The sequence below is a fragment of the Staurois parvus genome, unplaced genomic scaffold, assembly GCF_062004578.1.
Source record: "Staurois parvus isolate SC_StPar_1 unplaced genomic scaffold, SC_StPar_1.0 ptg000581l, whole genome shotgun sequence".
In the NCBI taxonomy this organism is placed as follows: Eukaryota; Metazoa; Chordata; class Amphibia; order Anura; family Ranidae; genus Staurois; species Staurois parvus.
In genome coordinates, this window is record NW_028318377.1 from 561,645 (window position 1) to 588,636 (window position 26,992).

Here is a 26,992-nt window from a genome sequence, read left to right on the forward strand (position 1 = left end):
AACATCGTGCTAAGGATAGGCTTATTGTGCATATTGTTCATAGCTTGTGTGGGGATCAAGCTTCATGTTTCTGCAGTGAGCAGTGCAGTGGTCTGCATGGCAAACACACAAAGACCACTTAGGCATGTACTGAAGACAGCCTATCGTCACCTTCCAAGATATGCAAGTCATTTCACCTACGGAACAAACGCAACCCTATACTCTGCTGTGTGTGCAGAGGCTAATTGTACGAAATGCTGTCTACCCGTGTTATTCAAGTTCCATAACTACTTATACTGAGATTTTAGGTTAGCTTTTCACTGCTGTTCTCTACAACTGAATTAAAATAATAGCAGACACCCTTATAGTAGGCCAAAAAACAAATTATTTGCACCTGGCTCAGGCCCCCTCGCTCTCCCACAATTACATGTTTTTTTTTATTTGTGTTTTTGGATTTTTGTGTTAGGCAAAAATGAGCTTGTGCTCTTGGTGCCTCAAGGTGCATGCGTACTACTGTATTCCATGCATGCACCGATGTGCGTAAGGGCTCCACCTGGCCTTTGGGACACGGCAGAGACCTTTGGCACATCCACGCACAAGGGTTTTCTCGCACATGTGCGAAGACGCCACTGTTATGGACGTCCCAGATCTCAGGTTGTCTGCCTATGCGCAGGAAAGCTTGGCATGTGTGCAGATGTGCTGCAGGTCTCTGAAAGGTTCTGAAGAGTGGGCAGAGCCCCTTGATACATCTATGCACATGCCAAATTTTGGTGCTGGTGAGGAGCGTGACCAGCATTATGGGTTCTGAAGTTCCTCTTTTAGATATCCATGACTCCTATACAAGCTACTGTCCATCACATAACAGAACTAGGACCTGGTGTTTGGCCAATTGGCCTCCAAGTACCCATTGTTGCTTTATAGGAGGCAGGGGGGATCACATGTGTCCTACAGTATAAAGCTGAAAGTACCAGGTATTTGCAATTAAAAATACTGTCATTTTATAAACAAAAAACGATGGTATAAAGGCAGGCACCTATCAGCAGCAGCCTGCAGTCTCCTTGACCAAGCCTTTCTGATAGGGCTAGATTCTAACATGTCCTGGTAGTTCCATCCCTCTCCCTCATATTCTGATTGGCCCACCAGAATGATGGTCTTCTTCTCTGGCCAGTAGGAATGTGTGTAAGGCAGGTAGGGATGGGGGTAAGCTTTGACACCTCCAAGAAGGGTCAGAGCTTAGCCCAGTCAGAGCAACACCATGCTCTTGTGTAGGAGGTTGAAAAAAAACATCTACAGTATACAGTATATACAGGTGAAACTCGAAAAATTAGAATATCGTGCAAAAGTTCATTTATTTCAGTAATGCAACTTAAAAGGTGAAACTAATATATGAGATAGACTCATTACATGCAAAGCAAGATAGTTCAAGCCGTGATTTGTCATCATTGTGATGATTATGGCTTACAGCTCATGAAAACCCCAAATCCACAATCTCAGAAAATGAGAATATTGTGAAAAGGTGCAATATTCTCGGCTCAAAGTGTCCCACTCTAATTAACTAATTAAGACATAACACCTGCAAAGGGTTTCTGAGCCTTTAAATTGTCTCTCAGTCTGGTTCAGTAGGAATCACAATCATGGGAAAGACTGCTGACCTGACAGTTGTGCAGAAAACCATCATTGACACCCTCCATAAGGAGGGAAAGCCTCAAAAGGTAATTGCAAAAGAAGTTGGATGTTCCCAAAGTGCTGTATCAAAGCACATTAATAGAAAGTTATGTGGAAGAGAAAAGTGTGGAAGAAAAAGGTGCACAAGCAGCAGGGATGACCGCAGCCTGGAGAGGATTGTCAGGAAAAGGCCATTCAAAAGTGTTGGGGACTTTCACAAGGAGTGAACTGAGGCTGTAGTCAGGGCATCAAGAGCCACCACACACAGACGGATCCTGGACATGGGCTTCAAATGTCGTATTCCTCTTGTCAAGCCGCTCCTAAACAATGTCAGAAGTGTCTTTCCTGGGCTAAAGAAAAACAGACCTGGTCTGTTGCTCAGTGGTCCAAAGTCCTCTTTTCTGATGAGAGCAACTTTTGCATCTCATTTGGAAACCAAGTCTGTGTTGATTTGGGGAGCCATGTCATCTGCTGGTGTTGGTCCACTGTGCTTCATTAAGTCCAGGGTCAACGCAGCCGTCTACCAGGAGATTTTGGAGCACTTCATGCTTCCTTCCACAGACAAGCTTTATGAGGATGCTGACTTCATTTTCTATCAGGATTTGGCACCTGCCCACACTGCCAAAAGCACCAAAACCTGGTTCAATGACCGTGGGATTACTGTGCTTGATTGGCCAGCAAACTCGCCTGACCTGAACCCCATAGACAATCTATGGGGCATTGCCAAGAGAAAGATGAGAGACATGAGACCAAACAATGCAGAAGAGCTGAAGGCCGCTATTGAAGCATCCTGGTCTTCCATAACACCTCAGCAGTGCCACAGGCTGATAGCCTCCATGCTACGCCGCATTAACGCAGTAATTGCTGCAAAAGGGGCCCAAACCAAGTACTGAGTACATATGCATGCTTATACTTTTCAGAGGTCCGATATTGTTCTATGCACAATCCTTGTTTTATTGATTGCATGTAATATTCTAATTTTCTGAGATTGTGGATTTGGGGTTTTCATGAGCTGTAAGCCATAATCATCACAGTTATGACAAATGACGGCTTGAACTATCTTGCTTTGCATGTAATGAGTCTATCTCATATATTAGTTTCACCTTTTAAGTTGCATTACTGAAATAAATGAACTTTTGCACGATATTCTAATTTTTCGAGTTTCACCTGTATATATTATATTATTAATATACAGGATTTATATAGCGCCAACAGTTTGCCCAGTGCTTTACAATATAAAGGGAGACAATACAGCAACTATACAGTTCAATACAGGAGGGTTAGGATGGCCCTGCTCCTGGGAGCTTACAATCTAATAGGGAGGGACTAATGGTACAAAAGGTCATAACTGTGGGGGATGAACTGATCGGAAAATAGATTTGGTTATTAGCTATACGCAGCATATGACCAAAAGTATTGGTTGGCCTGCCTTTACACGCGCATGAACTTTAGTAGCATCCCAATCTTAGTCCGTAGGGTTCAATATTGAGTTGTCCCACCCTCTGCAGCTATAACAGCTTCAACTCTTCTGGGAAGGCTGTCCACAAGGTTTAGGAGTGTCTATGGGAATGTTTGACCATTCTTCCAGAAGTGCATTTGTGAGGCCAGGCACTGATGTCAGACAAGAAGGCCTGGCTTTCAGTCTCCGCTCTAATTAATCCCAAAGGTGTTCTATTGGGTTGAGGTCAGACCAGTCAAGTTCCTCCACCCAAAACTTGCTTGTCCATGTCTTTATGGACCTTGCTTTGTGCACAGCCGTGTTGGAACAGGAAGGGGCCATCCCCAAACTATTCCCACAAAGTTGGGAGTATGAAATTGTTCAAAATGGCTTGGTATGCTGATGCCTTAAGAGTTCCCTTCGCTGGAACTAAGAGGCCAAGCCCAACCCCTGAAAAACAACCCCACACCATAATCCCCTCTCCACCAAACTTTACACTTGGCACAATGCAGTCAGGCAAGTACCATTCTCCTGGCAATCGCCAAACACAGACACGTCCATCGGATTGTCAGACAGAGAAAACGTCTCCACTGCTCTAGAGTCCAGTGGTGATCTGCTTTACACCACTGCATCCGATGCTTTGCATTGCACTTGGTGATGTAAGGCTTGGATACAGCTGCTCAGCCATGGAAACCCATTCCATGAAGCTCTCTACGCACTGTTGTTGTGCTAATCTGAAAGCCACATGGAGTTTGGAGGTCTTTAGCTACTGACTCTGCATACGGTTGTCGACTTCTGGGCACTGTGCGCTTCAGCATGCGCTGATCCCACTCTGTCATTTTACATAGAAACAGAAAAGTGATGGCAGAAAAAGACCAAGTGGTCCATCGAGTCTGCAATTTTTTTGGGGGGGGGTTTGGGTTTTTTGTTTGAGTATAGATCTATGCATATCCCAAGCATGTTTGAAGCTATTTACTGTTGACTGGCTCACTACTTCTGATGGAATTTTATTCTAAGTATTAACTACTATTTTAGTAAAATAGTGCTTTCTCAGATTAGTTTTGAACTTTCCTTCAGTTAGTTTGAGGTCATCTCCCTCTGTGTTCTTGATTTTGGTTTCATGTTGCAAATACTGCCCTCCTGAACCTCATTCACCCCCTTGATGTATTTAAAAGTTTCAATCATGTCTCTCCTTTCCCTTCTTTTCCCCAGACTGTACATGTTAAGTTCCTGAAGTTACTCTTGATATGTTTTATCCCCCAGACCTTTCACTATTTTTGTTACCCGTCTCTGGACTTGTTCTGTCTTATCAATATATTTTTGTAAGTGAGGTCTCCAGAACTGGACACAGGATTCTAAATGAGGTCTAACTAAAGATCTATATACATGAATCAGGACCTCCTTCCTCCTGCTGGTGACCCCTCTAGTGATGCATCCTAGAATTCTATTAGCTTTCCCTTACTGCATGGCCACACTGTTTGCTCATTTTGCAATCATCTGAACTAAGTACCCCCAAGTCCTTTACCTCTGAAGTGCTGGCCTACACTGTGCCTACAATGTTTGCGTTGCTGTTGTTCCCAGTTGCTTCCACTTTGTTATAATACCACTAACAGTTGACTGTGGAAAATTTAGTAGCCAGGAAATGTCATGGATGGACTTATTGCACAGGTGGCAACCTATCACGGTACCACGGTTGAATTCACTGAGCTCCTGAGAGCGACCCATTCTTTCACAAATGTTTGTAGAAGCAGTCTGCATGCCTAGGTTCTTGATTTTATACACCTGTGGCCATGGAGGGGATTGGAACACCTGAATCCAATTATTTGGAGGGTGTCCCAATACACATGGCAATACAGTGTACATTCAGAGGTGCCTACTACAATACACCCATCTCTTCACAACAATTTGTGTACTCTGCCCTCGGGCCCCTGGAACATCTGAACCCAATAATTTGGAGGGGCGTTCCAATACTTTTGGCAATATAGTGTGTGTGTGTATATATATATAATGTATTTTTTTTGTGTGTGTTTGTTTTGTTTTTGTTTTTAAAAGATGGATCACTTGGTCTTTCTTCTTGATTATAAAATGACTTTAGCTTCTTATAATACCTATGATTAGATTTCCCTACATGCACTGCTTCTTTCCTGAAGCTGTTATAAGCTGCAGTGGGCATGACTCATGACTGGCATTTATATTCAGATCAGTTGATACACAATGATGGCCATGGCAATCTGTAATATTGAAATTAACAGGCTGGACAGCAAGCCTGGGGAAAATTGTAAATAAGAGCGAGAATGATAGGCCTGCGCAATAAATATGTTATAAGTAGTAAATGTCATTTGTGCTTTAACTACCTGCCGACCGCAGATAGCCGAATGACGGCTGCACTGCGGCCGGCCAGTTCTGAGTGGACGTCATATGACGTCCTCCCAGAACGCGCTCTGCTGCGCGCCCCAGGGGGCGCGCACCCGGCGATCTCCGTGATCGCTGTGTCCTACGGACACAGCTGATCACGTGATGTGGTAAAAGGCCGATCACAGCGGCCTTTTACCACGTGATCAGCGGTGTCCAATGACACGCTGATCAGAGGGAAATGCAAGTGCCGGTTCTCGGCTGCACTTTCCTCACACTGTCAGATCGTGAGGAAAGTACTGCCGAGAACCGGCAGTTGTCAGAGCGAGGATCGGCACCGATCATCAGGGCACTGATGATCAGTGCCCTGATGATCGGTGCCCAGCAGTGCCACCCACAAGTTCCGCCCACCTGTGCCCAGCAGTGCGCCCACTAGCTCCGCCCACCTGTGCCCAGCAGTGCACCCACCTGTGCCACTCTGCAGTGTCACACACCTGTGCCCAGAAGTGCCACCCACCTGTGCCCAGCAGTGCCACCCACCTGTGCCCACCCACCTGTGCCCACCAGTGCCACCCACCTGTGCCCACCCACCAGTGCTGCCCACCAGTGCCACCCACCAGTGCAGCCCAGCAGTGCTGCCAGTCAGTGCCACCAGTCAGTGCCCAGGGGTTGTGCCAGTCAGTGCCGCCAGTCAGTGCCCAGCAGTGATGCCAGTCAGTGCCATCTATCAGTACCCATCATCAGTGTCACCTATCAGTGCCGCCTTTCAGTGCTGCATATTAGTGCCGCCTATCCGTGACACCTCAGTGCTGTCTATCAGTGCTGCCTATCCGTGCCACCTCATTAGTGCTGCCTATCAGTGCCCTTTAGTGCTGCCTATCAGTGCCCATCAGTGCCGCCTATCAGTGCCCATCAGTGCTGCCTCATCAACGCACATCAGTGAAGGAGAAAAAATACCTGTTTGAAAAATTTTATAATAGAAACAAAGAACTTTTTTTTTTTTTCAAATTGTTTGCACTTTTTTTATTTATAGCGCAAAAAGTAAAGCGCCCAGTGGCGATTAAATACCACCAAAAGAAAGCTCTATTTGTGAGAAAAAAATTATCAAAATTTCATATGGGTACAATGTTGCATGACCGCGCAATTGTCAATCAAAGTGCGGCAGCGCTGAAAGCTGAAAATTGGCCTGGTAAATAAGGGGGTATAAGTGCCTGGTAGGCAAGTGGTTAAAAGTAACATTTAAAGACCCATCCTCTCCCACTTAGACAACGTGGCTGTGAATGGCTCCTTTATACTCAAAATGCAGCCTGAGATTTACTTCAGTGTTGCTGACATCCTTTACACCACAATTTATAGCACATTAATATTTATCACAAACCTGCCTATAGATCGTAACCTATGGGCTTCTAACTTTTATGACAGCAGTTATACTTTCTATAAGCTCTTCACACAATCATTTTGGTTTATATTCTATAGTTCTGGTGTGATGTAATGGAATGACTCCCTGCAATATTTTTTAGACGATACAGAGTGCATTCATAAAGTACTTAGACCGACTTCACTTTTTTTTCCATTTTGTTATGTTGCAGCCTGATACTACAGTTGTATAAATTACATTTTTTTCTCTACACTCAGTACCCCATAATTACAAAGTGAAAACAGAATTTTAGAAATGCTTGCAAATGTATGAAAAAAATAATCACATGGCATAAGTGTTCAGACCCTTTGCAACAACACTTGACATTTAGTTCAGGTGCATCCCATTTCTCTTGATTATTGCCAAGATGTTTCTACACCTTCCATTTGAGAATTATAGAGGTCACTGTACTGTTGGAAACCTTCAGTGCAGCAGAATTTTTTTTTGTAGCCTTCTCCAGATCTGTGCCTTGCATTAATCCTGTCTCTGAGCTCTGCAGACAGTTCCTTTGACCCCCGATGGCTTTTGCTCTGATACAGTATGCATTGTCAGCTGTGAGGCCTTTTATAGAGAGGTGTGTGCCTTTCCAAATTATGTCCAATTTAATTTGCCACAGGTGGACTCTAATCAAGGTGTAGAAACATCTTGGCAACGATCTAGAAAAATGGGGGCACCTGAGCTAAATTTCAAGTGTTGTTGCAAAATGTCTTATGCAAATGTGATATTTCAGTTTTTTCGTTTTTCATACATTTGCAAATATTTCTAAAATTCTGTGTTCACTTTGTCATAATGGGGTGTATATTAATGAGAAATAAAATGAAATTAAACAACTGCAGTATCAGGCTGCAATATTACAAAACTGAAAAAAGTGAAGGGGTCTGAATACTTTATGAATGCACTGTAAAAGCTGCTGGATATGTATGGCCATAAATATACTAGAGCTTTGATTGAGCAGGAAAACACCGCAGAATATAAATGGTCTATAGTGCCGTGTGCAGATAATGAGTCTATACCTCATGCAGATGACATGGAAGAATGTTTTAAGAAGGTGGCCATTGTGGGTTAGGCTGGAGTGGGTGAGGATCTCATTTAGCATTAGCCAGCTGAATGCTCTTGTATAACACTGGTCCTGACATGTATGCCACCCCACTAGGTAGGATGAATATTTACATGACCTGATTGCCGCCCCTGATGTCTAGGCATACCGGGGAACTTTTGAAAATCATAATTCCGGAGAATGGGGGTGAGGTAGTGGATGGGGCTAATGATGACGTGTCTAGGTGTGACAAAAGTGTGCTAATACTCACATGGAAGAAAAATATATTTTAAATATATTTTAAAAATATTCTTCCCAAATATATTGCCATATATTTGAAATACTACAATTTTGGCCCTATTCAATATATTACAAAATATATTTCAATATACAGTATATATATATAAAAATAATAAAATATAAAATTGTGAAAAATTAAATAAAAATAAAATCCTACTGACACTAGTGGTGGAATCACCAGGTTCCGCCACCGGGCTCCAAGGAAAGGGTCCCTGAGCTTTGGGCTGCTCAGTCCAAACTGCCAGGCCTATTTTTTGTCCCAGTCCGGGCCTGCACAGATTAGTCCTGTCAAAGGTGCTCCTAACGACTAAATGTTAAGAGTATAAAAGACACCTGTCCACAGAATCTCTTTCTTTCATTCAAACCTCACCATCATGGGCTAGACAAAAGAGCTGTCAAAAGGACGTCAGGGACAAGATTGTAGACCTGCACCAGGTTGGAATGGGCTACAAGACCGTCAGCAAGAAGCTTGGTGAGAAGGAGACAACTGTTGGAGTGATTATTTGCAATTGGATGAAATACAAAATAACTATCAATCGCCCTCAGACTGGAGTATCATGAAAAATTTCCTTCATGGGGTAAGGATGATCATGAGAAATGTGAGGGATCACCCCATAACTACATGGGAGGAGCTTGTGAATGATCTCAAGAAAGTTGGGACCACAGTCACCACACAAACCAATGGTAACACAATACTCCGCCATGGATTGAAATCCTGCAGTGCCTACAAGGTCCCCCCTCAAGAAGGCACATGTAGAGGCCTGTCTGAAGTTTGCCAATGAACATCTAATTGATTCAGAGAAGGATTGGAAGCAAGTGATGTGGTCATATGAGACCAAAATTGAGCTCTTTGGCATTAACTCGATTTGGAATGTTTGGAGGAAGAAAAATGTAGACTATGACCCGAAGAACACCATCCCTACAGTCAAGCATGGAGGTGGAAACATGCTTTGAGGCTTTTTCTCTGCTAAAGGTACAGTCTGACTTTGCCACATTGAGGGGTCAGTGGATGGGGCCATGTATTGTAAAATCTTGGATGAGAACCTTCTTCCCTCAGCCAGAACACTGAAGACGGGTCATGGATGGGTCTTCCAGCATTACAATGACCCAAAACATACCACCAAGGCAACAAAGGAGTGGCTCAAGAAGAAGCACATTAAGGTCATGGAGTAACTTAACCAGTCTCCAGACCTTAATCCTATAAAAAATGTATGGAGGGAGCCGAAGCTTCGAGTTGCCAAGCGATAGTCAAGAAACCTTAAGGATTTAGAGAAGATCTGAAGAGAAGAGTGGACCAAATCCCTCCTGAGATGTGTGCAAACCTGGTAACCAATTAAAAGAAACGCCGTACCTCTGTGCTTGCCAACAATGGTTTCTCCACCAACTACTAAGTCAGGTTTTGCTTGGGGATCAAATACTTACTTTACTTTTTATCATACACCTATGATAAAAATTATAGACCCTTCATTTCTTTCCAAGTGGGCAAACTTACAAAATCTGCAGGGAATCAAATAATTATTTTCCCCACTGTATAGCCATTATTTTTCAGTGATTTATATTGCATTTGGATTGATTTTCCGTGTAGTTTCACATGTTGGGAATGTGACACAATTTCTGCACAGACTAGGCAGCGCTAAAATAGTATGCACTGCACATCATTATTGCTCACTGATTGGTTGCTAGAGATTACAGTAGATCACTACTGTTCACTGGTTAATTGCTAGAGGTACTGCACATTTTTACTGCTTGCTGATTGGTTGCTATTGGTTACTGTGCATCATTACCACTTATCGATTGCTAGAGGTTACAGCACTTACAAGGGGACATTCACACTGACCACTAGTGTGAATGAAAGGATTCTACACCATGCCCCAATGTAATGAGAAGATATACACTGACCACCAATGTAATTGAGACATTTAGACTATGTGCATGTTGGGAAAGCATGCAAAATCACTTTTTTGAAACCACAGAAATGTGCTGCCCTTTAGCAGATACGCAGCAGTGCCATTAATTGTCAATGACACCCTCACGCATCTGCTGACGTGATCGTTTTCTCATGAACCAAAATTCATGGAGCTGTGGCACTGTGTGGCTCTGCATTTTTCCTACACATGATGTACATCTTTATCCACTCCGTCAGTACACATTTGCATTCTATATCTCCCTGCTAACCTCTGCACCCCAGACCCCCCTATCCTCTCCACTCCATCCTCCCCCCTCCACCTTAACTCTACATGCATCCTCTGCTCCTTTGCACCCACCTTCCTTACCTCTATACAGCCCCTCCTTGCTCACCTGTGCACCCCAAACTTTAATTCCTTTTCTGCCTTCCTCTGCACACCCCCCACCCCACACACGCAAGGTTGCAGGCAGGACTTTCAAGAATGCCCCTGGTTACCTTCCCAGTGGGCAGCATGCAGCAGAAGTGATAGTGGCTGGAACCTCAGGGGGGCATAATATACATATGAATGCCTCCTCTGTTTTCATATGAATGCCACATTGCCACTGCTATTTACATGTGAATTCTTCTGCTACTTAAATATGAATGCTGATACAGTCTGCCCATGTGAGTCACCTGTACATGGTAATAGGACAGAGCTAAGCAGCATAACTGACAGCACTTCACACGGAGATATCAGGACACAGCCCAGGACAAAGACTTAAAGGGACAAGAGAATGTAAACCAGGACATTTGGCAAGTATGGGGAAGGTGCTTTGGGCCAATAACTGGGCCCAGGGCAGCTACCCTTTTTGTCTCTCCTTAAAGACAGCCCTGAATGGCCCCAGGGTGGGACGCCTTCAGCAAATACCACTTGTTTTCTTGTTTTTTCACTGACCTGGTGAGGTAGGGTACAAGACCACAAGGGGGCTTTGTCTCATGGCTCCAACCTCCTGCCACACGCTGGGCATACATGTTCCAAAAAGAGTGGCTGGTTGGAGGTTTGACTGGTGATCATAAGGAATCCTATGTGTCAGAAGGGCAAATTCTCATCTGATCCTCATTATCAGTATGAATACAGACCACAAAAGAAGGACCTCATGATCCTTCTGATTTTTTTGCCCCAAAGAAGGGGTTCTGCATGACTTCAACACGCTACACTTACAATTGTCATCTATTCGCTTGACCAAAACACTGGACTTTTAAATGGATCCATGGTACGCTGGTTATATACACTTTCTTGTACATTTATTACTGGTTAAAAAGCTGGTCAATTCTACAGCCCCATATATTCTAGGCCAGCCTTTCTCAATTATGGTTCCATACAAAACTTGGGGTTCCTCAAGAGGTTGCTAGGGCAAGATGCAATTTTTGCCTCAGATACGTTCCTATTGACACTAATGATTTATTTTTAACTATCTGTAAGAGGGGATTCTTCCCACTGACTGCAAATGTAAGGAGCATTCTTCCCCTTGACCATCCTACCAATATACCAATGGGCTGTTCCATGAGACCAGAACATTATTTTTAGAGGTCTGCAGTGTTACCCCCTACCTGTCCAGGGCAATTTTCAGCTTTCAGTGCTATCACACTTTGAATAACAATTGCCCGGTCATGCAATACTGTACCCATATGAATTTTTTAGCATTTTTTTGAGATAGATAAAGCTTTATTTTGGTGGTATTTATTCACCACTGGGATTTTTATTTTTTTTGCTATGTAAATGAAAAAGTCCAAAAATTTTGAAAAAAAGTGTTTTTCTTATAACATTTTGCAAATAAATAATATTTCATCATAAATTTTGGCCAAAATTTATTCCGTTATCTTTTTAGCAAACAAAATAACCCAAATTAGTTTATAACCAAAAATTATTATTTTTAAACTTTATTTTTTTATATTATTATTTATGTTTTTTTTTTTACATACTGTCACCCTAGCAGTACAGTGTCACCATAGTGACACTTTACTACTTGTGGGGGGTGATGAAGATTTTTTTTCTTTTTACACTGATTGCTTTTACACCCATAAATGCTGTAAAAGCAATCATTTCTCCTTCTCTCTGGCTGCATTCTTGCAGCCATTGAGAACTACTGTGTGAGCTGTGATTGGTCACAGCTTGTCACATGGTACAAGGCTGTTGTGAATAGCCTTGTACAATGTGACCTCGGTGATCATTCACAGATTTCACATGTAGTAAGCAATGATGTCAGAAGTGACATCTTGCTTACTACTCTGCATGTGATCACTGATTGGCCAATCAGTGATCACATGATCGGGACCTTGCACAGAGGTCCCGTACGATGATCGGTGTTTCACTGTGTCCGGAGGACACAGCGGGCACCGGATTGCGGTGCTGCACGCTCCCAGGGTGCGCACACAAACAGGGGGCGAAGAGGCCGTTTATAAACGGCCCCCCAACCCTGCACTGCCACCGTCTGGCCGTTTATATACATGGGCCAGATGGGAAGTGGTTAAAAAGGTTAAGAAAAGCTGTTCTAGGCTTTACCCAGAAATAAGTGCAAAGAGAATATATCCATGTTCTGACTTTTTTGGATTTTTATCAGGAGGTGTCAGAAAAGCCACCATTGGCTTGTGGCAGCTAAGCATTCGTGACAGCATTGTTTTTGGTTGCAGTACTACCATTGTGGAACCACTTTCAGTTGGAATGTCATTTTAAAACAAAGCATTTCAGGCAGCTGCAACAGGTCAGATGTCACAAGAGGCCCTTCACGAAGCTCAGTACTGACCAATTTATCTCCCGAACATTGCAGAGTAGACTATCTGGCCTGTGTTATATTTCATTCTCACATTTGATTGCATTTAATTTAATTTGAAAAGATATTTGTTGTCTTTAGCTCCCTCCCTTATGTCAATCAACGTTCTGCCCCAGAGTAAGCCTCGCCAAACATGCTGTGAACTAATGATACAGCTAAACGAATGGGGATTCAGCTGATTGAGATTCTGTCAGTAGAGAGATATGGCAGCTTCCATTGAGGTCTAAAGAAAGGAGGATGAGGATGGAGGAGGAGATAAAGGATTAGAAGCATGTGTGCTGTGTATAACAACTCTTGTCATTTTAATTTGGTCCTGGAGAGAAAACATCCCAATCAGTTGAACACAAAAAGCAAGCCAAGGTCTAAAGGTGGCCATAGACATATCGATTTAGGGGTGATCTATTTCTGGAGGTCTAGGAGATTGCAAAAAAAATTCTTAATTGATTGAAAATACAACCTAGCAAAACTGATGTAAAAAAAAATCATGTAATCGATCTGCATTACATTGTATTGGTTGTCTGGCATGCACACAGGTAATCATCTGATTAGCCACAAACAATTGATGACATTTCATTGCAGTTGATTGACTTGCCAATGTCAAAATCAATAGAAAGCTTACAAAATCTATTGAATGGAGGGGTTTGTGATTTACGATTCTTATTCAATGTGATCATTTTAACCCCTTCACGCCTAAGGGTAAAACAAATCTAAATGCCTGAGCACAATTCTGCAACGTTGACACGTGTTAGTAAAATCATACATATCATCACAACTACTTTTGTACATCCAGGTTGATTATACCTTGTTTTGTTCAGGACAAATTGGGCTTTTATTTGGTGGTAAATGGTAATGGATATCTCCTAATTTCTTTTTATTATCAAAGGAAAACTGGCCCAAAATAGTAAAAAAAATTAGTTTTTTTTTTATTTAGCTGTGTGTTTCTTGTTACGCCCATAACCTACCTTCATAGAACAACCCAAAATAAATTTTCCAGCTCTTGATGATCACAGCGATACCATATATGTGTATGATATTTGTTGTTTGTACCTGTAGTACAGCCCAGAAACAATAGTGCGCATTTTGTTTTTGTCTTTTTTTTTTTTTACCTAAAACACACTGACACTGATATTAACGCTAACTGACACTGATACCAAATGTTTTTTAAATCCTGACCTTTGACCATGACTTTTAAACTTGACCTTTGACCCTGACCTTGACCCAAACACTAATCCTGGTACTGAACTAAATCAAACCTTGATCTAGGTATTTTTCTTTATTTTTTATTTTATTTTTTAATACTTATTTATCTTCTTTTTTTTTTACTAACATTTTTTTATCTCTCAAGGGGACACTGCGGTCTCTGTGCTGGGAGCGCGCTGAGCAGCGTGCTCCCAGCACAAAGACAGGTACGAAATATGCAGCCCCACGGAAAAAAGCCCAGGCTCATCCACCTTACCAACTGTTCAGTGTCTGCTACCCCTCCCTGCCAATTCCTGCATTGGCTTCCACTCGCCCAATGAATAAAATTCAAAATACAGGCATACCTCGGTTTACGAACGTCTTGGTTAACATAATTTTTGGTTTACGAATGAAAATCCATTGAAAATAATGCCTCGATTTACGAATTTTTTTCGCAATACGAAAGGTTGGTTTTCCTTAATTGGTTTTCATTGCATTTACACATTTTTATAATCATGTCCCTCTACAGTACTATGCCTTTAAAGTGCACTTTATAAAGAGTTTTGAACAGATAAGACTTTTTTTACTTTTTTTTTTACCTCCGGAACGGATTAATTGGCTTTCAAGGCATTTATGAATTTTTTTTAATTATGTCCCTTTATGCCTTTAAAGTGCACTTTATAAAGAATTTTGAAGACTATAAAAGACTTTTCTTTTACTTTTTTCTGACCTCCGGAATGGATTTATTCGTTTTCAATGCATTCCTATGGGAAACAGCGATTTGGTTTACAAATTTTTCGCAATACGAAAAGTCCCGCAGAACAAATTAAATTTGTAACTCGTGGAACGCCTGTACTAACAACTTACAAAGCCATGCACAACTCTGCCCCCAGCTACATCACTAACCTGGTCTCAAAATATCTACCAAACCGCTCTCTTTGATCCTCCCAAGACCTTCTGCTCTGTAGTTCCCCTGTCACCTCCTCCCATGCTTGCCTCCAGGACTTCTCCCGAGCTTCTCCCATCCTATGGAACTCCCTACCCCAATCTGTCCGACTATCTCCTAATCTATCCACCTTTAGACGATCCCTGAAAACCGTTCTCTTTAAAGAAGCCTATCCTGCTTCTAACTAGTAAACTGCCTTTTATTTCCTCCATCAGCTCATCCCCCCCAGAGCTATTACCTTTTGTATCACTCAACCCTCCCTCCTAGATTGTAAGCTCTAAGGAGCCGGGCCCTCTGTTTCCTCTTGTACCAAATTGTATTGGAACTGTTATGCCTACTTTCATTTTATAAAGTGCTGCACAAACTGTTGGCGCTATATAAATCCTGTATAATAATAATGATAATAATAATAAAATGGAAAATACTGCATTTGGCCACAGGATGGTGCTAAGTATCAGAGAAATTTCCTATGATACTTGGTGCCATCTAGTGGCCTAATGCAGTAATTTCAGCACAGAAAATAGCCTTTTTTTTTTTTTTGTTTTCCCTATTCACACACAATGAATGTACATGCAAATTCACTGAGAGAACTGCTGTGATTTTTATAAGTACGCTCCTAAGTTTATTCTTGACAATGTCGTCCGAATCTGTGAAGAATCGTTTGATCCGATTGTTAGGTGTATGGCCACTATAAGGGCTTGGCTTTTTTACACCAGTTCATAGCAGTAAAGGGCACTTTTTTTACTGCACTTACCGCAACACCCACACACTGCATTGTGGTGCTGTTAATTTTAAATGACACCTCATGACAACACATTTGCACAATTCACTGATGTGAATGGTCTGTATGTTTACTTATTATTTGCTAATTTATTTCAGGTACTTATATAGTGCCGTCAATTTATGCAGCGCTTTACACACACACACACACACACATATATATTGTATATTCACATCAGTCCCTAACCAGGGACGGACTGACCATTTGGAAGCTCGGGCACTGCCCGAGGGCCCTAGGTCAGTAGCGGGCCCCATGAGATGCCCCTGGTACCTTTTTCATAGGCTTTTTTGAGTTTGGACAAGGACACAGGGGCCCCATGATCCCCTATTGCCCGGGGGGGTCAGTAGGGGGCCCCATGAGATGCCCCTGGTACCTTTTTTATAGGCTTTTTTGAGTTTTGGCAAGGACACAGGGGCCCCATGATCCCCTATTGCCCGGGGGCCCCCTGAGTTGTCAGTCCGCCCCTGTCCCTAACCCTCAAGGGGTGTACAATCTAAGGTCCCTAACTCACATTCATACATACACATACTAGGGGTAATTTAGACAGGATCCAATTCACCTACCAGCATGTCTTTGGAGTGTGGGAGGAAACCGGCTTGCCCGGAGGAAACTCACGCAGGCACAGGAAGAACATGAAAACTCCAGGCAGGGGGTGCCGTGGCTGAGATTTGACCCTAGTATTGCCAGGCAGAAGTGCTAACCATTTAGCTGCTGTGCTACCCCGTTGTAGTACATGTCTAGGTATTGTGCATTGTTGAGCTTTTGAACATAATGCCTGTGATTGCGCTCCATTGTGACCCAACCCTTACAACGTTTCTAGGTTGTCAGCTTCTTACTTTTCATATTTTCTCTGAAACCATCCTCTAATGATATATGAATGTGTGCATAAATATTGAAAGCTTCCTATGCTATCTAACCCTGAACATCCATCTATGGCAGGCTCACCTAATGCAAAGAAGATGCAAAGTGAGAGCTGCTACATTTGTAATTTATGGGATGCCTAACTGTGTCACAGACTAGGTGACAACACGGCGAGCCATACAAGCCAATGAAGAGGCAGAGAGGTGAGCTATTTCACATACTGAATTGGTTAAGCCATCCATTTACTATTCAGATGTGTGTTTGAGCTCAGATTGCCTTCCTGACCTTGTGTGAATAGAAAAATATGTATATCATTTATCTTGTGCCGGGTATATTTTCTCACATTCCATGGTGTACACAGTAAATGAAAACATAACAGCACGTAGGCCATATATCAAAGGTCTGTCCCCTGACTTCAAAGGCGGCGTAAAGCGGAGGAGTGCAACCTTCCTCCTTCCCAACAAGTCCAAGTGAGAAGTTTACTCATGGATCACATATCCTGGAAATATTACTTCCAATCTGAGTTCAAACACAAAATGTCAGAGAAACTACAAAACAATTGCTTTAATTTTGCAAAATGAAAAGCAGTAGTCACTCAGAGTATATGAAACCCAATCATTAAAATCTTAGAGAAACCCTCAAATGTCCATTTCATTTTGAAGTTAAGATTAAAAATGTATAATCTGCAGCTTTTATTTATTTCAGGTACTTATATAGCGCCTTTAATTTATGCAGCGCTTTACATATATATGTTGTACATTCACATCAGTCTCTAACCCTCGAATCTAAGTTACATTCATACATACACATACTGTACTAGGGCCAATTTAGACAGGATCCAATTAACCTGCAGGCATGTCTTTGGAGTGGGTAAGGAAACCAGAGTACCTGGAGGAAATCTACGCAGGCACAGGGAGAACATGCAAACTTTAGCCAGGTGGTGCCATGGTTGGGATTCGAACCAATGACCCTAGTACTAAAGGCAGATGTACTAACCGTTTAGCTGCCCACCAACTGATAACCTGAGTTCTTGATTTGTACTGATTTGAAGAGTATTGCACAGAGCAGCCTGGAACCTTCTGCTCTGGGGTCCTCTGCTGGCACTCTTGGCTCCCCCTCTTCTCTGTGTGCCACTATAGGAAGTTTCTTCCTTTGGTACCACACTTGCAGGCTCACTCCCGAGCTGGACTGTGAGCTTTGATTGACACACATAGCACGGCTCGGCTCTTCCCCCCACTCCCTTTTCACATGAATTGATTGACAGCAGCAGGAGCCAATGGCTCACACTGCTGTCTGTGAGCCAGCAAGGAGAGAGAGAGAGACTAGCACCACTGCAGACAGGCGCACAGCTGGATCAAGATAAAACTTGGTTTCCCTGTTACCAGCCTTTACAGACTAAGTACATCCTAAGACCCAATCCATAACTATGTCAAGGTCACCATTAATGTTATGTCCAGCTTTTACTATGTGCTGGTTTCTGAACAATCCTTTCTGTGGGATAGGCTTATCAGGTGTATGAAAACCCCTACTCTACTGTTGGGGTATGCTCCTCGTGCTGTTTTTTTACTCCTCAAGGTCTCATCTCTTTCGGTTTTCTGCCAGAGCTTCTTTCCCTTAGCATTTGATGGGTAATGGAAATGGGCCAGGTCAGGGGTGGACTGACCATTCAAGCACTTGGGCACTGCCCGAGGGCCAGGGGTCAGTAGGGGGCCCCATGAGATGCCCCTGGTACCTTTCATTGGCTTTTTCATAGGTTTTTTTGGGTGTGGGCGAGGACACAGGGGCCCCATGATCCCCTATTGCCCGGGGGCCCCATGAGTTGTCAGTCCACCCCTGGGCCAGGTTATCTATAGCATTCTGTGCATTTTAGTGTGGGTCACATGCAACAAGTATTCATTGTGGCCTTCTGCCTTGCCTTGGGTAGGGGTGGCTCTGGTCTCCCTTCATTTTCACTAGACTAGCCATTCTCCACAAGGGTTGTAGGGAGTCCTTAAAGTGATAATAAAGGCAAGTTTTTTTTTGTGTTTTTTTTTATAACAAACATGTCATACTTACCTGCTCTGTGCAGTGGTTTTGCACAGAGCAGCCCCAATCCTCCTTTTTTCAGGTTCCCTGCTGGCGCTCCTGACCCCTTCCTCCTGCCCCCAGAGCAAGCAGCTTGTTATGGAAGCACCCATTTAGATTCACTCCTGAGCCACTGCTCTGTGTGTCTATTCACACACACAGAGCCGTAGCTCGGCCCCGCCACCTCTCTCTCCTCATTGGCTTACAGGATGTGTTTGACAACAGCAGGAGCAAATGTCTCAGCCAATAAGGAGGGAAGGTCCCCGGACAACCGAGGCTATAATGCACATCACTGGATCGTGATGGGGCTCTGGTAAGTTTTAGGGGGCTGCTGCACACAGAAGGGTTGAGCCTTTACAACCACCTTAAGTGGCTGCTAATTAATCTTTTATGGTGGGGCCTGCATAGATCCATAGTCACTTGGCAGAGCCAACAGAATGACGCTAATGATCTTTTTAGCTGTTTGTAAAAGTGGTATAATGACTACCACTGTAAGGGGGCTCTATTCCTGCTGCCCAATAAACTTCAGGGGGGCCAGAAGTTGGTGTCAATGGGAGGAATAGTACCCCATCATTGGTAGTGGGAGAAATCGCACCCCATCATTGGTGTCAGTGGGAAGATTCACACCCTATCATTGGTGTCAGTGGGAGGATTCACACCCTATCATTGGTGTCAATGGGAGGATTCACACCCTATCATTGGTGTCAGTGGGAGGATTCACACCCCATCATTGGTGTCAGTGGGAGGATTCACACCCTATCATTGGTGTCAGTAGGAGGAATAATGCCCAATCATCTGTGTCAGTGGGAGATAGAATGCCCCATCATTAGTGTCAGTGGGAGGAATAATGTCTTGGATCAGTGGGAGGAACAAGGCCGCAAGGGCCGGCTAAAGGCAAGCAAAGGGCTGCTGTTTGGAGACCACTTCTTTATACCAACGTAACTGACCCTGTCACGTTAAAAACAGAGGGTTTTGTTGCACACATTTGCAAATATATGGGGAAGCCACAGTGCACACATCAAGACTCCTCTGTATCCTGTGGTTCTAATCCTATATTTTTGAGTCTTCAAGTTGGAGCATGTATAGAAGTTGATCCCACTCCTTAAATGCAAAGGGACACAATCCGGGCAATAGGGGATCATGAGGCCCCTGTGTCCTTGCCCAAACTCAAAAAAGCCTATGAAAAAGGTACCAGGGGCATCTCATGGGGCCCCCTATTGACCCCAGGCCCTCGGGCAGTGCCCGAGTTTCCAAATGGTCAGTCCGCCCCTGGACACAATAGACTCCCAGCAAGAGCACAATGGCAGCTGGAGGCAATTCAATGTGTCCCCACACCAAATCAGTGAGCAAGCTATACAAAAATATGGCAACTACCCCAATTTATAACTAGCTTTTGCAGTATGACACACATCACAAACAAAAAACAGCATCTTACATACATATTTGCATACAGTATATACAGTGCACAGCGTAAATTAGTACACCCCAACAAATTTCTCAAAATTTTCTAATTTCACAAAAACCTTTACTTTCCTTTCAGAATCAACATTTTCTATGTGACACTACACTACAAAATACTCCCACAAATGTAAGCCATTGATTGCAAACAAGATTTGTTGATTTGCACACACAAAAAAGTATTTTTCTAACATTCATTCAAGACCATGTTACTAAAATGGATACACACCAATGAAAGTCTTAGGAGCAAACCTAATTTTAGACAACAAAATCCTAATTAACAAGAATTCAATTACAGGTGAGTCTAATTATTCATTAAACAGGTGTCCAGCAGAGAGTTGGTTATATAAGGGTGTTACTTAAAGAAAGCCCCTTCCCATTTCATGCTGTCAGCAATGGCACCACATGGAAGAGAAATGTCACAAGGTCTGAGAAAGAAAATAATTGCTAACACAAGAAAGGTGAAGACTACAAGAAGATCATCAAAGCTTTACTTATCAGTCAGAATACTGTAGTAAAAGTGATACAAAGATTTTACAAAGATGGAACTGCAACCATCTCACAGATATGTCCAGGCCATCCAGAGAAGTTAGCACTTTGACAGGAATGTCTTCTGATAAGAAGGGTTGAAGAAAATCGCCATGCAAGTTCACTGCAGTTAGCTAAAGAAGTAGAAAGCCAAACTTGGGTGATTGTTTTCTGTGACACAATGCAGCATACATTGCAGAGGAATGGCATGCATGGGTGTCATCCATGAAGAAAGCCTCTATTAAAGCCCATACACAAAAAAGCCTAGAATTTGCCAGGGCCCATGCTGAAATAAAAGAAGACTACTGGGACTCTACCCTGGAGTGATGAGAGCAAGATAAATGTTTTTGGAACTGGTGGCTTCAAAACTGTATGTCATCTCAAAGTTGAGGAGTACAGAGAAAAATGCATGGTGCCTACAGTGAAACATGGTGGCGGCAGTGTTCTTCTGTGGGACTGCATGAGTGTTGCTAGTGTTGGGGAGCTGCATTTCATTGATGGTATCGTGAATTCACAGATGTACTGCTCTATATTGAAAGAGAAGATGCTACTATCACTCCGTGCCCTTGGTCGTCGTTCGCTTTTCCAATATCTGCAACATCAATTCTGTATAGGCAAAGCACAGGCTCACTTTAAGGTACTGTCTATTCACTTGTAGAAAATAAGCTTGGTTTATCATTAATCTGGCAGCTTTAGTAATGTGTTGGAAGTTGGCTCCAGTTTAGGTGAAAGACTCACAAGTTGTGTATCCTCCGGAGGTGCTTAGCTGGTCCTGACACCGCTGTGGTTCATCCATGATCTGTCATCTATGACGGTGGCCATTTTTCTTCCAATAATAAAATTCTTATTCATAAGTATGGTCAAGATGTGATAAAGATAAACAGAAAATAACATGAGATGAAACCCGCAAGGATCATTCCTTGGGACCCTACCATAAGTGGGTTTAAAGCTGGTGAACTGCGTTTTGCGCTTTCCATATTCAAGACATCCTGTGTTTATCACAAGCTTGTTTGACTTCCTTCCACCTTGTTTGCGTTTGCCGTGTTTGTGAAACCTGGCCTCCTCAGCTTCCAATAATGCCCCATTTCAATGAATTTACTGTCTGGATGAAAGTTAATAAAGTCGTGATCTACAATTCAATGATTTCTTCAAAATCCTTTTTCCCGTCAGAGGCCACAATGTCCTGTACATAAACAGCTTGCTGTCAGGTTGAGGTGCTGAATTGCAGAGATAGAAAGTTGTTTCAGCGCCAGGTTAGTTGGCTGCATTAACAGTTTAATGAAGTATTTAATGTATTTTAGTATCTTCTGTTTATTGACAATGGGTAGACATTTGTTAAATGGGTTCTCCAAATGAAACTCAAATTTGACCCTTCTAAATAGGTACCCTGGTCAGGGCTTTATATATTACATTGCATCCATAGACCGGTATCTAATGCGACATGATAAGAGAAGACAGAAACAAAGATTGTCAATTTAAAGTGTCAGTTTATCTATTACCATCTTGTTGGGGAGGTTTTCTTTTACTCCCTGTCCTGGAGAAGCAACCAGAGGTGAAGGAAATTTCTACAAAGTGAGATGCATTTCTAATGACAGTTGTCACGGGAATAGGTGTCACCACTGGAGGACTACCTTCAATTCACTACAATCTTCTGTCTCAGTGACAATCAAGAATGTGAATCACCTAGGGGGGACACAGCACTAAAAACTTGACAGGGGTCCTCGTTTTCTTTCTTATTCTATCCAAAACTAATCATTGATACTCTTTGCATTATTGAGGATGACCCACCAGTGGAGGAAAACCAAAAAGGAAGAAGAGCCTGTGACATGAACCTACCTGAAGACATTGGAAAGAGTCGGATGTAAAAAAAATAGAATACTGCTGGGGGGACCTTCTGGGCTGGATATGAGCCTGGATTTAATGACCTTCTCTTTTCCCCCAGGTCGCAGTGTTTGGGGTAAAGGTGAGTATTAGGGGGAGGAGGGGGTTTTTATGTAAAAAATTCCTTTTAACTCTCATTTTCCTGATCTGCATGTTTGTCCTGAGACAGGCTGGAAGCTATAATTTTTAGATGGAGCTTAGTATTGGCTACTTAGCACAGATTTCACCTAAACAAGCCTCATTAGTCTCCAATGGCTGTGCAATTGCTGCATGTGGACCTTGTGGGTAAGTGTAGTCCCTGCCAGGGGCGGACTGACAACTCATGGGGCCCCCGGGCAATAGGGTATCATGGGGCCCCTGTGTCCTTGCCCAAACTCAAAAAAAGCCTATGAAAAAGGTACCAGGGGCATCTCATGGGGCCCCCTACTGACCCCGGGCCCTCGGGCAGTGCCCGAGTTTCCAAATGGTCAGTCCGCCCCTGGTCCCTGCTTACAAATAATATACTGGACGGCATCTGAGACACACATACCTACTTCTACAAGGCCCAGGTCTCAGGGATGTAGACAATTTCACATACAGTTACAAGTGGAAAGTAGAAGCCAATGGCTTGGATCCTTTGTAAAACTGTTATTAGAAACAACTTGAAGATGAAAATTCTCAACAGCATAGATCAGCCTTGCTCAACGGGGTTCGCTAGAGATCTGGGGTTCCTCCACTGGATGCTAGGGGATATTTGATAAGAAAGCACTGGCAGATTGATATTCTACATATACAGGCCACCAGTATCGCGACAGGTTCATCTACTGCCCAGGGCAAGGATGCAGAACTGCACCTCTTCCCCTACTGTTAATGCATGCTTTGGAATGGGTTTACTCCTCTGTGTCCATTCTCAGCTTCCTTGATACTCTGTGCCCAGGGCAACTGCCACTCCTGCCAACCAGTTGTCCTTGCCCTGCAGTCCACCAATGTAAGGGTCTCTTGTACACTGACCACCAATGCAAGGGCTCACTACAATTTATATTATTTTTTCCTGGCCATATTATTCACTTCATTTTATGATTATTGATGAAGATCATTTTTTCATATAGAGGGGGTTGTTTATTTTAATGTAAACCCTCTACAAATTACTGATCAGGCTAATATATCACAAGGTATAAGTATTCTATTTTTTGTGAGGTTTCCCTGGGGCCTAAAAGCTATTACAAGGGTTACTTCATGCTAAAAAGGTTGATAAAGGCTGACGCTCCTAGAGGGCGCTCACACATCACCCGCTGGAACTCCTGTGCAGAAAACCTCTTCAAATGACCTTATCTTCCTAAAATAGACAATAGGCTCAGAAAGTAGTGAAGCCCGGGGATCCACTTGTAGCCAGGCAGTCAGGATTTTGAGAAGGAGCTGATTTATCTTGTGACAGCCTTTCCACAAACACTGGTCATTGAATAGTAACACAATGATAACATTCCGGTCTAAGGATCATAAGTCTTATTTACTACCAGACTTATGGAATTTCTATTGGGCACATAAAAATGATCCGTACTGAGAAGAAATGATTCTGACCCCTGTAAAACTGTTTCAGATATTATGCTCGGAATCTTTACTGTGGCTATCCAATATCATTTTATGAGGCTGTAGTTCACCATGGTGACTATCCCCCGATGTCTCTTGCTATGTATCATGTACAGATGTGCAGAGAACACACAGTAAATCATGGGAACCCTTCTAAATGAGGCCCACTAAAGGCCTTCTTAGCATGCTTTGTGGTAAAAAATATTAAAGGAGAACTCTGTAAAGTTCAATAATACTAAGTAAAACTCAATTTTACTAAGTTGTATGAGTTATTACAAAAAAACAGTAACGCTTTCCTAAAAATATATAATCTAACTATATCCTTTGTTTTTTAAAACTCTGCTTTTAGAGAAATTACTTGTTGGTGTTGCCATCACCTTAACTTCCTGGTTCTTGGTGGCAACGATCTGCAAGCTCATTCAGCTGCTGCAACGTTGCCACCACAGCACACTTACTCCAGTCTTCTAACAAGTAGGCGGTGTCCACTCACGGCTTACTATGGGGCTTCATTCTCCCAATTTCTGCTGGGCAGACATGCATTGGCTGACGGCTTCACTCCACTATGAATAGCCCAGGAATCAAAATGTGTTCTCCTGATGTCGCTGAAGCTTAGTCCTGCTCAACAATCCAGGGTGTAGGGCAAGGAGAAAAATCATTTTCTTGGTAATCCTGCACTGTTATAATACCTTAAAGTGAAACTCCAGTCTATATTTAACTAAACCTAAATCTGCTCCCCCCAACTGCAATTCTAGCTACCCTGTAGAAGAAAGATGCATATACTTACCTATTCTCAGAGTGCTCTGGTCTGGTCATATGATCAGCTTCCAGCCGAGTGCAGATTTCTAGGAAAATTAGTGAGCCAATGAGACAAGCAGGAAATATGAAAGTGGAGTTCCCCTTTAAGGCAGAATTGTTAGACAGGTTGAGTTCAGGTCATAGAGTTGACCAAATCCACTCCCCACCCTATTGTAATATGATGTCATATGATGTCCTCCCCAGAACGCACATCGCATGTGCTCCATGGTAATTACATGATACAGACAGGGCCAATCACAGCCTATCTGTAACATGTGATTAGCTGTGGCCAATCACAGCTAATCACAACATTACATACTGAATCAATGGATTTATTCACAACACATGGTTGCTTATAACAGTGATTATCACTGTTATAAATGATCATAGTGTCTAAAGAAAAACAAAATCATCTCCCCAGAGTAGTACAGTGTTACTATGGTAACACTGCACTGCCCTGGTCATAGTATGTAAAAAAATAAATAAAAAAATGTAAGAAAAAATTATTTTTCACTTTTTTCTTTTTTACACACTGTCACCGGTCAGTGTCCCTGATCAATGCCACACCAGTTATATGATGAAGCTGTACTGCATTGGTGACAGTGTGTAAAGAAACAAAATTGTGAAAAAAATAATCTTTTTTAATTCTTAATATTTGAAAAAAATTATACAAAAAATTACAACATCAAATAACTTGCCATGCCTCTTATTGAATACCTTGGACTATCTACATTCCAAAAAGGGGTCATTTGAGGGGGTATTTGTACTGTCCTGGCATTTTAGGGCCTCAAGAAATAAGATAGGCAGTCAGTATATTAGGATTGATCAATTTTCAAATATATACCATAGTTTGCAGATTCTATAACTTTCCTAGACTGAATATTATACACTGATTTGGGTTATATCTATAGCAGAATACATTTCAGCCTAAATATATGAAGAAAGATTATTTTTTTGCAAAATTTGATAACAGAAACAAAGAAACACACAATTTTTTAAAAATTTACTGTCTTTTTCCATTTATTTAGCAACAAATAAAAAAGATAGTGATGATTAATTGTCATTCTACGTGTGTCATTGCTGGAAGCTGAAAATTGGCCTGGGTAGGAAGGGGGTGAAAGTGCCCGATATTGAAGTGGATATATAAGCTGCAGTGCTGATTATTTCCAGCAGGGGGTGTTCAGGTGCACACCAGAAAAAAGTCTGCCTGGACTGAGAAGGGACTAGGTCTATTTGGGAAAGCAATGGGGGCAGAGAACCCTCAGCTGCCTGTGATAGGTAAATATAAAGCTAAAAAGGTCGATCACCATACATTCTGTAGCAGAAATTAGATATAAAGTTTGTGCTCCTTTAAAGTAGAGCTAAAGGGAAAATGTATTTTTTTCATTTTGGAGAAAGTAAAGCAGCTCATAGATCATGCACTTTTCTTACTTTCCATCATAGCTGGAAGGAAAGAAAATTGCTCAATTGTTCCATCAACACAGTCAGTGTTGATAGGGGAATGCCTCCTGCAGAAATATTGTGTTCTGCCAGCAGGGAGCCTTCCTTGTCAGCAGAACACAATGATCACTGTTTGCGACTATAGGCACTGGCAGCGATCTCCTACATAAAAAATCAGACAGGCTGGTAGTACTGAAGTCAACTGATGAATTGACTTTAGTTCAACCATCCTGCCCATAGATGGATCAATTCTCAGCTGGTTCCTGCTGAACCGGCTAAGATTCAATCTATCTATGGCTGGCTTAAAGCGGAGTTCCACTTACGCTGTCAAAAAATAAAAGCAGCTACAAAAACTGTAGCTGCTGACTTTTAAAAAACACACACTCTCACCTGTCTCTCGGTCCTGCGGTGCGTCCCCTGCAGCCCGTTTTTCCGGCCGTCTTCTCTCCTTGGGTGCCGGCATCTTTAGTGTGGGCACCCGGCTGTGACAGCTTGCAGCTTTACAGGCAGGTACCCACTGCGCATGCGCGAGTAGCGCTGCGCTTTCTGAATGGCCCTGTAGTCTTCTGGAACCTGTCATGTGTCCCAAA